This window comes from Poecilia latipinna, unplaced genomic scaffold, assembly GCF_001443285.1.
Source record: "Poecilia latipinna isolate Pla-1442-1.1 unplaced genomic scaffold, P_latipinna-1.0 Scaffold1465, whole genome shotgun sequence".
Taxonomy (NCBI): Eukaryota; Metazoa; Chordata; class Actinopteri; order Cyprinodontiformes; family Poeciliidae; genus Poecilia; species Poecilia latipinna.
The window spans coordinates 246,257-262,553 of record NW_015114081.1 but is presented as its reverse complement, the minus strand read 5'-3'; the positions used below and the strand labels follow the sequence as shown (position 1 = coordinate 262,553).

Here is a 16,297-nt window from a genome sequence, read left to right as displayed (position 1 = left end):
ACTTTTATATAAATTGTTCATTTTTGTTTAAAAATAGAATAAATTATGCATGAAAATATTTCAAAATTATAAAACAACCAAAATAATGTGGTGGCAATATGGTGCACCATATTTACATACACTGAATAAAAATATATTTTTCTCACTGTCTGAAGTTAAATCTGACTAAACTTTTCTTGTTTCAGCTTAGTTAGAATTACTCAAATGATTTCTACATCTAAATGCCAGAAAGCTTTAGTTTGACCAATGTCATGATGTCTAAAACACAGTTATCCCAAATAAATGTATGTAAACTTCTGAATTTGAGGAAGCTTAAAAAATGAAACAAAAAAATTGTTGTCACTAAGTTGCTTGGCATTTAGCAAATAGAATAGAAAAGTTTGGTCTGATTTAACTTCAGACAATATATTGTTCCTCTTACACATGTGTGCTTTAAAACAGACATTCTGATGATTCTGTGTCATCAGCACTTCCAAATATAAACAGGAAGCGCTGTACATTATTAATGAAGGACTGGGTAAACAAATGTAAAAACAGTGAGTGTTGCGTTGCATGTTATTTGATCTTGGATGCTGGAAATACAGAAATAGAAAAGTCAGAAAAATTGTAAGTGGGATTTGAAAAGATTGACGTTGATAACAAACCTCAATCTCACGATCCAATGTGTTTACTATTAAGTGTAATAAAAGTTGCTGTAACAAGCTATTTGCATTTTTGTTTGTTTTCAGGTATGAGTCCTAATCAGATCTCGTGCCATGATTGCATTGTATAAATAGTAATGTTTCATGGCAGTTGCACAAAAAATTCAAAGGAAAAATGCTTGATTTAATTGGTCCTAAAATAAATATTGATATCTAAATTGATTTAATTATTTTCTGTGGCTGACTGAAACATAAGAAAAATAACTATGGAGATGGAATACAATAAAACCTATTCTATATACAGTAGTATTTTCATGCCAGCCTGGCAGAATATCACCTATTTGTCATTCTGCTCTAGAATAGTAGAGTAATTGAAGCCTGATAAGTTAATGTTAAATGGTTAATTAGTTGGTCTGCTTGCTTTGCAGTGATTAAAGACAGCTACTTAGTAGGCCTGCTGTTACAACTTGCAAACTATAATAACAATAATAATTGTAATAAAAAAAAGAGCTTAGTGACGTGTTTGTCACTGATCCAAACAGATGTCAAGTGCATAGAAAACTGCACTTGACATCTCATGAAAATGGTTTTAAACTGTGGGAACAGTATGATGGAACATTTTTATTGGGTTTGAAAATGTCACTTTAAAACCATGCTATTCTTTGATAACGTACTATTGCTTAAAAACTGTTGCTGCACATGTCACAGAACTGTTTGAACCCACATCTGTTGTTATTGGCCTGCATGGCTTATAGAGCTGCAACACGATTTTTATGTTAAAACACCCCTGTATTTTTAGTCCAGGTAAACTCTACTGTATCTGGAGCATTATGGATAAAAGTAAAACAAAAAATATATATATTAAGCAGACTTGTCAAATCTGAACTACAGTATTCTACACTAATTACAGTTTCTTTGAAGGAGTTTGCTAATTTTTTTCTACTATACTAGATACTTCTGCTGCTTGGAGGGAACAAAAAACAAGTAAAAAAGATCACATTTACATTGATTCACTTACTGGAAATTGTGTCAATAGAACACAAAAAAACTAAGCATATAAGATGATGAATTTTTCAATATTTGTCTTTAAAAGCTGAAATTTCAACAAATCTGTTTTCTCAAGGCTTTTGTGTGAGAACTGTATTCATAGTTTAGCGTAATTAAAATTTGTCCCGTTTAAAAGCAAATGAAAGGCAGAATCATTTTATTAACACACCAGGTTAAACCGACTGTTGCAGAGCACATGCATAAGGTGTTTGTCCTCCTCCTTTGTCTCCAGGAGGAGAAGCTGGTTGTTGAATATAAACAGAAGTTGCTTTGGCTCCTCTTATAGAAACCTGAGTGCGTGTATGTGTGTGTTCGCGTGCATGTCAGGGAAAACACCAGTGATGATGATGAACATACCGACTAGACACATCCCATAAGCATAATGTTAAAGGAATTTCATGTCTCTGTTTTTATTGGTGTGAGCACAAAAGTTTGAAATGTAGTCAAGTTTTATGGTCCAATTAAAAATCATTTGGCACCACAACAGTTTCAGTATCAATAACATAATTCACACATCTATGCAGTCATGGCCATTAAGAGTTATGTTTTCAGCTGCCTACTATGCTAAATGTTAGTCAGAGGAACTCTGTTTGCCATATTTCTTTATTGTGCAAAACAAGACAACTGCTGCTGTTTCATGAATTTTTCCTCATAAATTCGAGGTAAAGCCTTCGGTTTCTTGCTTTGGCAGTTGGTGTTTGAGGAAAGGGCAGATGGAGCATAAATCACCTCTAAAATATTCATTCTCTTCAGAGAAACCAAAGAGTAGGGAAGCATGCAGACTGCTACTACAGCAAGAGGAGGGAAAGCACAGGCACCAACATCATCCCCACATCAGTCAGGACAACGATTTAAAGGAAACATCTGAGCTCAGAGAAACTTCTGTTCCCTTCTTTGGCAGGACTGAGAAATCCAGAAGCTCCTCTGAATAAGCTAATATTCAGGATTGGAAATCCAGGGTTGCTCATCTTTAAATGACTCACTTCCTTGCTTTTGGCGCTGACCAGCTGTTGTTTGTTTTGTATGAAATTAATTGCAGTGACAGGGCTTGACTGGCCGATAAGCACACTGTCTGGCTTAGAGGTCACACAGAGGTTACGCAGTAAGACACGATGATCCACACCTGCTACACCTGCCACCAATACCAGGAAATAACAAGAAAATTACCTCTCCCATCCTCCCTTCTCATAAAAAAACAATTTAGTACTCAATGAGGCATTTGACAGCTTTGTACATTTGATTTAGATTGATTGAGAACTATGGTGACAACCAGGTGCTAAGAAAGGGAAACAATTATGACACTTTTAAAGGCAAAATACCATTTAGAAATTTTTAACTTTGAGTTTTACCTCTGGATCTGTTCCTTTTTGCTTAATTGTTAGCAGAGAACATCAAATTATCACTGGGAGTAAATATACTTAAGAAATGAGCTAAAATAACCCTGTGGAGTTTAAAAGTCCTTCAGCAAAATTACCTCTTACTCTCACCCTTAAGCGCTGGAAGAAAACAAAAGGTCAGATCCATGGGAAATACATGATTTATGAAGCCAATACATGACAAAAATATTATGACAGCAGTACAGCTGGTGCTTTAACAGCTAATCTGGACGTCACTCAAAATACATTCCGCAGAACAATTTTTCGCTGGTTTGATCCAGATATAACGTCTAGCAATCATATCCCCTGAACCTTTTCACATCCTGTTATATTATACACGGAAACTTTAATGCATGCTTTGGGGATTTTTATGAAATAGGCTTAATAAAGTGTGTGACACGTATGCCTTCTGGGGTATGTCTCCAACTTTCAATTGTAATTCTGAAGTTGTGCATCTGTCACAATTTATGGTAGTTGTGGTGTGGACCCAAACGCAGAGAGGTAGAGGCAGCAACTTGAGTTTGAAGATTTAATGAAAATCTCAAGTGAGTACAAAAGTACAGGCAGCACAGGTCAGCAAAAGGCTACCAGTTGCTCAACACTGGTAGCAACTGGAAAAACCTGACGAGACAACGGCACGACAGCTAAGACAAGGATCCGACGGGGAAACACAGACACAGGTGAGTATAAATACAAGAGGAGATAATCAAGGGAACAAGACACAGCTGGGAACAATGAAGGGCAAGACATGCAGACACAGGGGCAGACACAGAAATCCACATCCTCACAGCATCAGTTTCTCAGTTAGAGTTAGACCTGCAATGTTACTGGGACATTCTCACACATACATGTCCTTTCTTCTACACCGTACCATTGTAGCTCTTGGTCCATGGTTAGGCCCTCTGTTCTACTGGTAGGTACCCTATTCTCAAGTTTTTGAAGAATCTAACAGGTTTTCCTTAAATATTCCTCTGTATTTACGTATGATAATACTGCCACCACCACTATTTACGTGGGGTTGAGTTCAGGGTGATGTTCAGCGGTAACTCTCCGAAACACAGCAATTAGAAAGTAAGCAAGAAAGTAAATTTGGGTTTGAGCTGATCAGGCACCTTCCTTTGCATATTTTACATGACTTGTCACACACTGTTTTTCATTGTTTTTTTTTTTTTCAACACCAGCCTTCTTCTTGTCACTCATGCATGAAGGCCATGCAACAGATTCTCTCAGAGGATTTGGGTATCTAAGTAGATCCTCCAGAGTTTCCATGGGACTTTTAGCTGCTTCTTTGATTCTAGTTTTCCCTGAACTAGAGTCACCATAGTTGGACCACCATCTCCAACTATGGTTTGCAGTCGTGCCATTTTCAGAGAAGCTTGGATTACTGCTTACAACTCAACACAGCTTTAAACCATGACTTTCTTCCCAGCCTGTTTCTTGTAAATGAAATGTTTAGTTTCGTGCGTCACATAGCTGCCAAAGTTCCTGCCAACGATGCAGTGCCATGTCGGATTGTATTTCTTGTCAAACTCCTTTTTAACATAGGCAGCGTTATGCTGTTTGTTTCATTGACATTCTCTTAAAACCCTTTGAGACTTTCACAAAACAGCTGCATTTTTAATATTGATTTTTGAAGGTGATTGCTTGCACCAAATTTTATTTAGATTTAATTTTAAAAGTTGTTTTTGTAAAAATGCAACATTCATGTCATTTTCTTAACCTTTTGTGATTATATGCAACCATGTATTCATCTGTAACAGAAAATCTCAATAAAATACTCTGACGTTTATGTTTTCTAAGTTAAAAAAAAAAAAGTGAAAAGTTAAACTTGTATAAATACTGCATATTTGTTAGGAAGTATATACGTCTTAATGTCTGGGATACATTTTTCCTCCCACCTGTCGGAACAACTCCATAACCCACGTCCCACACATCACTCTTTGTTGCAAAGGAAATGACTCGCAGACCCCTGCCATCCTTTTCCTTCCAGCCAATCACCAAGCTGCTGTTTGGTCTTGGTGCTGCAGGATACAAAGGCTTCAAGCAAGGCCAAGGAGCACACTGCAGGCCACAGTCAGCGATAAAAATAGGACCTAGACTGGTGTAACAAGAAAATCTTTTGTAACACGTAGCAAGATAGGGCATGTATAAGACAGATTAAGTCTGAAATAATTGGTAGTCTACAGGATATACATCAAATGGGCCGTATAAACTGGATTTATGCTAAGAGGTTTCCTTTTACTTCTTTGAAATACTTCATAGCATTAACATGCTAATGTACATGTAAAAAATATCCCACTGACACATTAATTTAGGCCTTTTTAGACACTGTTTTCAGACACCTGTTTCAAACAAATGGATGATTGACAGGCTATTTCTGTAGCACCTTGCAGTAAGTAATGGTATTATTTGAATCAGGTCTGCTGGGGCAGAGACACAACCAAAACGGTGGATTAGGGTTGAAAACCGCTGTTGTGCAGAGACTTTCATTTACCTTTCAGAGAGGAATTATTTCTGTCTGAGCTTTCAACTACTGTGGCTTGATTGCTAAACTAGTTCCTTTGATCTAATGCTTTGTGAGTTACTTTGATTGTTGGGTGTTTGTCCTTAATCTCAGACTATTGACTGCGTATAACCCACATCTCCTCATATTTTCATATAGGAGCGAATTTTAATGTACAAAAGAAAACGACAGAAAGCCTCGAGGTGGTCTGACCGACCCAAAATATCAATGCTGTTGATATTAAGTCAGTATCAGTGTTGGATCAATACTAGTGTGGTGAGATACTTTAGTTTCAGATTCCCTCTTGATTTTTTATTTTTGTATCTACCTCAAAAAAATATTGTTTTGAAATTGTAATTTTTCTTGCATACAAATGTGTTTTGTTTTTCTACTGCTTCAGTTTATCATGTTTATATGCTATTAAAGTATTTCGCCAACCCTTATAAACTTTCTCCAAATTCTGTCCTCGGTTTTTAGGAAAAGAACTCTGATATCAATCATTAAAAAATGCTACTGTGTGCCCTTGCCATACCTGAACTGGGTAAATCTATTTATACAGACTCCTTAATACACAGTTGTTGAATTGTGATGCTTTTTCTCTAAGGTTGATTTTAGCGTGTTTCAGTTTTATTGGTGTGAAATATGGTCTCTGAAGTGATAGAGGAAAAACTATGAAAACACAGAATCCATGCATTTATTATCAAGATCACATTTCAATTTTATTTATAAACTCATTGTGAGACAATAGCCGAGGAAACAAGGAAATGCTAGACTGGTTTCAGCTTTAACCAGTCGAATGTAAATGAACTCTGCTCAATTTTCTTTGATGTCTTCAATAGACACCTTTCACCTGATTTAAAAAAAAAACAAAAGGAAGGAGGGCCAGCCACTTTATGGAAGAGGTGTTTTCAATGTTCAATGACCGCAGCCCTGGTGTAGGGCAAAAACGAACCAATTTGCAGGCGCTCAGCACAGCATAGAATGAGGCAGCTTTCATTTGCTCACTGCCATTACAAAAAATGTAATGGATCTCGCATCACCATCTATCTCAATTAACATGTTGATTGAGAAGAGTTAAATTGGATGCCAGCGTGTCTCTATCAGAAGCTGCTAAGCTTTCAAAGAGGGTGGGGGGGAAAAAAAGGGCTGCTTGTGAGACGACATGTGACAGTCTCATGTCAAAGATCAGCCGCATAGCTGGGGCAAATAATTATCTCTGATTAGACTTCATACATCTGGACTTTTCTCACTCATGTACATCAAAAGATCAGAGACATGATGAGACTTACTTTCTGCTTTACTTACATTAACAAATCAAACTGAAATACAGAGACTGGTTAATAACATTTGCCTTCTTTAGTCACTATTGCGACTAATCCCACACTTTAGCTGCTAAGTTCAGTTGACATTGGAGCTGAACCAGATATCTACATCAAAGAGAGTCCTTTTGGTTTTGCATCCCTACCTAGATGCTCGTCTTTACTGTTCATTTAAGACTATTTGGTTGGATCACACAAACACACACAGGCATACACACATGACTACTTCCTGCAGCTCTCCTCCTTTGTCCTTGCAGCCTTGTGTCCATCCCAATTCCCTTCTAATTTCCTCTCATTTTCCCCCAGATTCCATCAGCCTCTCCATTTCTCCCTTCCTTGCTCTTGTGTCCTGGGAGCCCCAAGGTTTGGAAGTCTGGATAACCAGCCATGTCTAATGGTACACAGCCCACTCATACTGAAGGGCAGAAACTTCAAAAGAATAGCACCAGCACCCCAGAGGTATGGTAGCACACATACACTCTCACTGGCACCTAGTTTTTTGTACTTACTCTCCAAACGCCACACACAGACACACACACACACACACACACACACACACAAAAAAATACCCTTTGCCGTTGCACATGCACACACAATCTGTGAGATTACATTCAGCCTAGACTTTGTTTTGTCTCCTTGGTTTTCCCTTCCATTTGTTACCCCTTTGTCTCCCAATTTGCTGTGTTCTATCTACAGTATATGCACACTATTTATTTATTTTTTTCCATTTTATCGAGATTTGAGCCAAGCCGGTCTCAAAACAAAACCTCGGCTGGATCATTATCAAACAGCCCAATTACTCTTCAGAGAAGCTTTATTCCAATGATGCAATTGAGATAAAACTGAGCATCCTCTTTGCTGCACACCCCGAGCTGAAGGGGGTAATCTCAGCGGGCCAAACCTCACGCCTGCAACTTTACTTCAACAGTGAAAAATGTGCCTGTGAAGAAGGTGACTCAATGTGAATACAGTAAGCGACTGAAGCTGCTCCGTAGCTCATTCCACGTGTCAAGGAAGGTGAAAGGCGTGAGGTGTGCCATAAGCATCCCTGACACCCAGAGTGTTGTTTTTAGTAGGCAGAACTACTACTGCCTTTGAGAGGTCTCTTTTTTTTTTTCTTAGTATTATTCTTTTCTGATAAATGCGGGGCTTTTTTGTTTGAGATTTGGGATGAATGTGAACATGCACAAAAATATGATATGCTGAATCTGTATCTCCACAGAGAAATTTACAGTAACAGACCATGTTGAGTGCTCACTGTTTGTCATCATTAGTAAATTAAAGCTGTTGTATGTACTTTTATAAAAAAAATTTATTTTATTTTTTACATATTTGTTGAAGCTGTCAGTATGTCGTGACAGTACGGTATGTAAATACAAAACGTTGACCTGGGGTAACACACAGGGAAGCGTACATGATAGATGACATAACAATGAACATAAACAGATCATGCAAGAAAATGGGAGGCCATGACAGTGTCCTACAGATCTCTGTCGTCTTAGTCCTCTTCCTGTCCCCCAATGTGTCCTATACTCACCACGGCCTGATCGCAATGAGATCGCAAAGAACGGAGTGAGAGAGCACATCACTATGATTTCACAATTTCACAGGCTGATAATCAATAATAATCAGAAAACATTTTCTCCATGAAACTGAATACAGCAAGCGGTAAACAAATCTGTAGATTAAAGAGCTGCTAATTAGGAATAATAATAAATAATTGATGGTCTTACAACAAACGAATGTTTACTTTCTGAACATTATGCAACGGCTTCTTGTCTGCAACACTGTTACACAGACCACAAATCAATAATTAATCACCTGACTGAAGTATTTGTCTGCCTTTGTAAATTACAATATCTGCCCCAGTAATTCTGACTGTTTCTCTTTTAATAATTCATTGAATCGTCTCTGTGGACGTGAACAAGAACTGGCTTTTTGAGCCGGAATGTGTCACTGCTGCAGAGCACTACAGCACTGACACGTAATGTTTACAGCAGGATCGAATGACCTTGTGCGTGCTCGGCTGGAGCACCACGTCTGTCACCCGGAGTGCCTTTGGGTGTGACCGTGTTCTGCAGACGCTGCATGTGTTGAACGGACATGTCCTCTCTGTCCCACAGCACCACTGTTCCTCCTTTGCTCACACTCAGGTACTGACCTCAGCTCTGAATGCACAACACCTGGTGGGACCAGCGGATATCGCTGAACAACAGCACGGCCGAGGCAAACACTATTCTTAACTCGCAGTGACAAAACTGCAGCCCTCATGACTCTTGTAATAGAGTCGTGCGTCTTTTTAAACCAGAGAAGGACTTAATTAGTTAAAATGTGGGTTTTTAAAATTGAATTTTAAATATTTAGTATATCCTGTTCTTCTCCTCTCACTAGCTCCTCAATTACAAAAGAACTATGCTTGAATAAGCCTATTAAGCACGATCTCCTCTCTAAATCTTCCTCTTCCTGGGCCCAGGAAAAAGAAACTGAGCCACCCATTTTCAGTGCTGCAGTCGATAAAACAAATCTGAATTAATGAGTTGCAGGATTTTACTGGCTGAGGTGCAAGAGAAAACCTTAGGTCTGCAAAATAAAATTTAATAGTTAAGATGTCCATTTGTTACTCAAAAGCAGCATTTAATTAAACCGCGACAATTCAAATCAATTTGTTCTGTCAGTGCAAATGTATTTATAGTTTGGTCTTTTTCACAACTTGTCAAGTTGCAACCACAAACGTCGATATGTTTTGATGGGACATAATAACACAGCATAGTGCATAGTTATAAAGTGGAAAGAAAACAATGCATGAATTTATTCTTTTTTGTTAACAAATGCATTATCTGAAAATGTTCTATGCATTTATATTCTGCCCCCTATCACTTCTAAATAAAACCCAATGCAATTAGTAGCATTCACGTTTCACAGAAACATATACAGAGTTCAAGTGTGCTTAATTTATTTTCTGTATAAATTGAAATATTCTGTGAAGGTCTTAGAGGTTTTATGGTGAACACTGGTGAACAAACAGCATTGCAAAGACTAAAACTCATAGTAAACAGGTAATGGATAAAATGGGAAAGATGTGAAAGTGTCAGTGTCATGTCTCAAGCTGGGAACATCTCGAACAAAACTGAGTAATCTCTCATGTAAAAACTGGAAAGAATATTGTGTATTTCAAGTCTACGATGATATACCCGTCGACTCTAAGGCAATAAATCGGCTTCTTTTGCTGTTTAGTCGAGTCAGAGTGATGTCACTTCTTTTCCACACAACACCACTCAGTGTGACAACCCGGAGGGCCCCAAAGGTCCTTATATTTAACGGGAATTAGTCAAGTTATTCGTTCTGGCCCCTATATTAATTCTTTAATGTTTTATTGCATTGCATTAGTATGCAATATGACTTTCACTGTCAGTAATTAAGGATGCACTCAGCTAGAAACTTTAAGTCAGAAATGTTATTGTTCTTGTTTGTTCCAGCTGATGATCTCAAAACAAGATCATTTCTTTAAGCAGTGAGCTGTAGACCACAGCTGCACACTCCTTCTGCCTTCACCACTGGTCTTCACATGTTGCAGACGTTAGTGAGAACTCTCACTGTTATTTCCAGTAGCAAATGCAGCAGCTGGACTCATTACTGGAGCCACAGCGGCAGAAAAAAAGCATTACCCCAAAGTGTGCCTTCCTTTTAGATTCTGTATCGATTTTTAAAATCGATGCAGAATCCTTTCTGCTAGAGCACTGTGTAATTTCTTGAGAATAGTGCAATAAAAAAAATGTTTTATTTTGCCATTAGGTTTGATTAGTGCATGTTTTAAAATATTTTTAATTCATCTATGTCCCTACATCTCCACTGAAAAGGTCAGAGACATTTTGTCTGGAATGAAAACCTGCCTCTTTGGAGTTTCAAAACCTTCCAGGCATGTGGAAAACAACTGACACAACATTTTGACATTTTGACGTCCTGCGGATTGAAAGATTAAAGTGGTGAGCCTTCACTTTATCCACAGCAGTAGGCACTTTATACTGGCTCCACTATTTGCATATTAATTGATAGATGTAAAAGCAGTCTGGAGCCATTTATCTGAAAAGAGGTGTGCCATTTTGATGAGCAAGACTCTAATACTTTCCTGCCGCAATGTTTAATAATGTGAATTTCCCCCCAGTCAGCAGAGTTTAACATTTTAAACTCACTGAATGTTTCCCCCCCCCCCATAATATGTGGGCCATGAGTTTAAAATGAACCATATGTTCAGGTCATTGTAACAAACTCCACTTCTAATGAGATGCTGAGACCTTTCACCTTCTGAATGGCTTCTAGATGAGGACAAGTCAAGGTGTGTGATGCCTTCCAGCGAGGAGCGCTAATTGCTCTGTTGTTCCTAAGTTTATCAGAAAGCTTCAGCGGCAGAAAGGAGCTCAGTCCTCTCCAGCTGACACGCCCACATGCCTTCACACCATCTTTGCCCAGGAGCCTTACAGTCTGCTGGGAAGACAACAGCGGCGTCATATTCCTCCCCGGATCCATGTCCGGCTGCCACCGAGGCGAGATCAAGGAACTCGGTTCTAGACAAGGAGCGGGCTTCACTGGAGGAGTCCTGCAGTGAAGATAAACAGCATCATGAAATGTATTGCATTTGTTATCTTGTCTGTACAGCATTTCTTGAGAAACCTTCTGTAAACCGGTGCTTTTAATAAACTGACAGGCTAAATCAGACTTACGAGGAAGAGGCTTTGTAATTTTTTATTTATTTATTTTATAATCCTCAATGTTCATCCTGTCTTCAAGCTGCGCCACCTCCGTCTTTGTTCCCATGGTTACCGCTCGGACCTGTCAATCAATCACCCCTGAACGTAGCAGCAGACAAGGTCAGAGACTTAAAAACCTATGTTGTATGTGTGCGTCAGGCCCGGTCAAATAATACATCGCAGCCTTTGTGAGTGTTGCATGACAAAAACAGGATGTCCCGAGCTTCAGTAATCCCTTAGTAACCTTCGAAATCTATTTCACAGCAGGTTGTCATGTCATAATGGTCGTAAAGCAGGATCACAGCAGCAGGCTTTTTTTTTTTTCATTGGGTCCTTTCACTTAATCCATATGGGCCGGTGGTGAACAGCATGCAAAGGTCTTTCATTCCCACCCAGGTGGATAGCTTTCGGAGACGGGCGAAAAGGTCTCCGAATCGGGTCTCAGCAGGTGGCGAACATCAGTCAAGCCTCTGATTGTGTCGGCTAACAGCAAACAGAAGGACATCACATAGACAAAAATTAGACTAAAGCTTCAATTTAACAGATTTGTTCAATAAGTCTGCACTACAGTATAATTAGGAACTCACTTAACAGCAGATGAAATGAATTTGGCATGACGCATTTTCTTTTCAACTTTGAGTTAATATTCCTGGATCCTTTTATTCTTTTCATATTTTTTTTTAATTAAAGTTTTGTAAGTTTTCATTTTGTGTATTTTAGGGAAGATGCGATTTTGTTTTCTTTATTTTTTGTTAAATCTTTTTAAACTAACTAGAGCAGTTTTCTGCATCATTTTTTGTGGCAATGACTTCCATTCAAAAGGATTTCTGAATTCTTTTTTTTTTTCAGTCCCTTTGTTGGAATTCCTTCAAAATCTATGGTTTTACCGTTTCCTGCAGTGCAAACGTATTTTTAATGTCATTTTAATTTAATTTAATTTGCTAATATATGTGGAGAGAGAAAAATTGCTTTTTCTGGGAAAAAAAAATAAATGGTGAAGTTAATAATGACATGAATTGAAAAAGTGTTTAAAGTGATGCGTAATGTTTTTCTCAGAACTGTGTTTCCTGTAAGGAAATTTGAAAAAAATCACCAAAAAAAAATGATTGTTTTCATGACCAAAGAATACAGATGCAGCACAAAATGAAGGGATCCAACAGAGTTAAAAGAGCAGCAAAGTTCTTAGTTTCAAACGTTCTGGTGGCAAATTTTATTGAATGTGGCATCAAACTGATCCAAGATTCAGATGACATGGTGTGCAGTGAAAGCAAAAAAATAAAATAAAATAAAATAACAAATCAATGTGAAGCCAAGGCCATTACTGTGCCATCTGATGTTGATCTGATCCTTTGTTTCCATCCCCGTAAACAAGCAGAATACAACAGATGTGCTTCTGCAGCTGCAATAAATAAAAAGAATGGTGATAATCTGGTGATAATCTTCACTCCTCTTTTGTTTATAATCATGATGGCGTTTAATCAACTTCACCCTGACTTGCTTTTGGAGCCAGCTGCTGGATATCGGTCTGGATTCAATCACATGGGGGCAGCTCTCCTTGCATGAATCAGCTGATGATCCATCCAACCTGGTTTTGGAGTAAAAGAAAGAAATATTGTAAATGTTCTATATTTAGTGTCACAGCTGATCACACTAACTGCACTAAACATGCATTATCTCTATACAACAACGATTGATATGAACTGTGCGATCTATCTTTCAAGATGTTTGAAATTGGACAAAATTTCAGTTATAATCTAAAAAAGATCCAAATGGCTCAGAGTGTGAATCCACTTCGTACAAGCTGGGTTGCCATTTTTCCAGTTTAGTTCCAGAGAGAAGATTGCATTAATTCTCTTTTCAAGATGGAATGATTAAACCTTGTGTACCATAATAATCTCCATGAACAAAGTCCAGGATATGAAACACAATTCTTCACCCTACTGGCTGAAGAAATTGACACCTTTCCATGAGTGCCTGGCAAAACTGAACCAAATGCTGAAGGATGGGTCTCTCCCAGACTGGCTGACTATGAGTTAAACCATCTTGATAATGAAAGACTCCCAGAAATACCCAACAACCTGTCTTTCCACAACCTGTGAGCTGCTGTCAGGCATCATAGCGCTGATAAGCAGGCATACGGAAGAATCCATGACAGAGACACAAAAAGGCTTCATCAAAAATACCAAAGGAGCCAAACACCAGCTTCAGGTTGTAAGAACGGTCACCCAAGACTGCAAAGGCTGACAAACAAACCTGTGCAGTTTGGATTGATTACAATGAAGCCTACAATTCAAGGCCACATTCGTGGATCCTGGCTGTTTACAACCCTTCTTAGGAGCTTTCGATTGAGAAGTAATTTGTACGATAAGCTGAGCAGAAGTCGAGTACCATCAGGTGTTTGCTAATTGCTGCTCCTGCTAGTCTGGAGGAGCTGAGTGGAGAAGGCACAGAGTGCTCTGTGAGGCAGAAGCTCGGCTGGAGGAAGAGTTTTGGATAAATAGGCGGTGCATTGTATATGCAAACATTTAGGCAACCCTGAAAAGTTGCCACAGGAGATTCAAGGATTCCTCAAAGATGCATGAAAGAGTCAAAGCAACACATAATACATAATACCTCCCTTTAAGAAAAACAATCTGAACACACAACAATGGTCAATTTCATCATTCCAAATTTCCACATTATCAGATTATAAAACACAACTTTCTCCTATCTCAGGCAAACCTTTGGATGGAACGTCACGGCCTCATCCGTAGGGAGTATCTGCTAAAATCAGCACAGGTTTTTTTTTTTTTTTTTTTTTTTGTCTTGACTAAGATTTATGCTAGAAAGCAATGACTGAGAGATAATCAACTCCAACAGCCCAGGTTGCAGCATGCAGACACCCTCAGGCAGTTAACTAACTGCCCCCTGTAGCCCCGACCGAGGCAGGACACACAATTCTTTATTATCTCTCACCCTTAAAGACTCAGGCTAAGTTTCCTGGCAACCAAGTGGTGGAAAAGTTTTGTGTTTGTGAGTCTGGGTGTTATTGTCCACATGTGGCACTGCCTGACTGTGTGCGTGGGCGTCATTTCTATTCACAGATTAGGCACAAAAGAGAAGATAATCTATTTGAAATACAATAACTCCACATCAACCTACACACATTCAGTAGCAGAAGCAACGACATAATTCATAGTAGTTTTTTTTTTTTTTTTTTACATTTAAGTTTAAATGCACTTAAAGCCTGAAAGAACTGACCCTGAACTTTGATTTGAAAAAATAAAAACAAATAAACACAACAAAAGTTGTCCAGCGCCAATTGCACGCCTTTCTGAAAGTATCCTGTAGGTCACTCACAGTAGCATGCACACTAAAAGAAGGGGAAAAAGAAAAAAATAGAGATTTGTTACAACCAAGCAAAGAAAGATAGCCAGCATGACAACAAACAAGAATGCACACAAAGATCCTCGCACTCCTCTATCCTTCTCCCACCTCAGCAGCCATGACCAATCCCTGCTTGTGACTTAATGGTCTGGAATAACTTGAATTGGATGATTATGGCGGCCTTCAACAGTGACAGGATCAGAAAATTAGGTCTCAGCAATTTCAATAATAAAGCTTTAAAAATTAACACTATCACAATTGGATTATAGCGGCACATGCAGGAGCCAGTGCAGAACCCCGAAATAGCCACACACAAATCCACCATGGAGAATCCACTATTATACAGGGAGAAGAATGAAGTTGCTGGAATGGGGCGAAAAAAAATATCGTACCGCTCGCAGAGCGAGAAGCAAAGGAGTGCAGTCGAAGAAAAGAGAACGCAAGGGCAACTGAGCAAAAACGAAGTACTTTCAGTCCACAATGCAAATCCAAAGGGAGACCCACTTTGGGAATCCTTTTCAGAACTATTTAATTTACGAAAGAAAGAACAGAGCCTCCACTCTCTACTACTCTGTTAAATGACTACAGTGGGGGGAAAAGCATAAATATTATAAAAAGTGTTCATTGATCCATAGTGGTAAACTTAGACTGACTTATTTCATTTTTACTGCTTCAGATTTCTTCAGAGCTGCATTAAAAGAATTTAACTTTCGCTTAAATCTCATGTGACGCAAGCAAATGTCTGCTAATAGCTGCTTCATGGAATAAAATGTTTCAACTTCACAAAGAAGTTTTGTAACTGTAACTGTAATCTTGGTAAAGTTTTTAAAAATCAAAATGTGTCTATAATTTCTTCCTTGTGTGAGACGGAGCAGCAAACCGGACTCTTAACTAGCAGAAGCTCTGATGTCAACAGACTGAAAGGGAGGGTTTCTGAAAATTCAAATGAAATAAAAAAACACATGAGTGCAATAACCATGTTTGAAATCCAAAGGAGAAGAGAGAAATGTCAGCAATAATTAGAGCTTGACTTATGGTTTTTAAAACAGAAGTGAAGAAAAAAAAAGACAGTGAAGCCGATGAGTTACTGCTCCCCTGAGTGGTTAATGCTTTGACTGCAGTGCGGTGAAGCAGTGAAGAACGGGGTTAAAAAGGGACTGCAAGAGTCCATATTTATGATCCCCTGTGCCGTCTAATGTTTCTTGACATTTTCGAACGCGTCTGCGTCAGGATGTGTGAAGATTTATCCAGTGGTGGGAAGTAACGAAGTACAAGTACTTCGTTACTGTACTTAAGTACA

General features: G+C 38.6%; 1 long non-coding RNA gene across 2 annotated transcripts; it reads left to right on the top strand.

Moving 5' to 3' along the window:
- The first annotated feature begins 3,780 nt into the window (after nt 1–3,780).
- On the top strand, nt 3,781–11,599 carry LOC106962824 (uncharacterized). 2 transcript variants are annotated; one of them, XR_001428064.1, is made up of 3 exons: nt 3,781–3,977; nt 7,193–7,345; nt 11,270–11,599. It is a non-coding gene; the product is annotated as an uncharacterized LOC106962824 (long non-coding RNA). The 2 variants fall into 2 exon arrangements; XR_001428065.1 differs by lacking the exon at nt 11,270–11,599 and adding an exon at nt 10,744–10,907.
- Nucleotides 11,600–16,297: the final 4,698 nt, after the last annotated feature.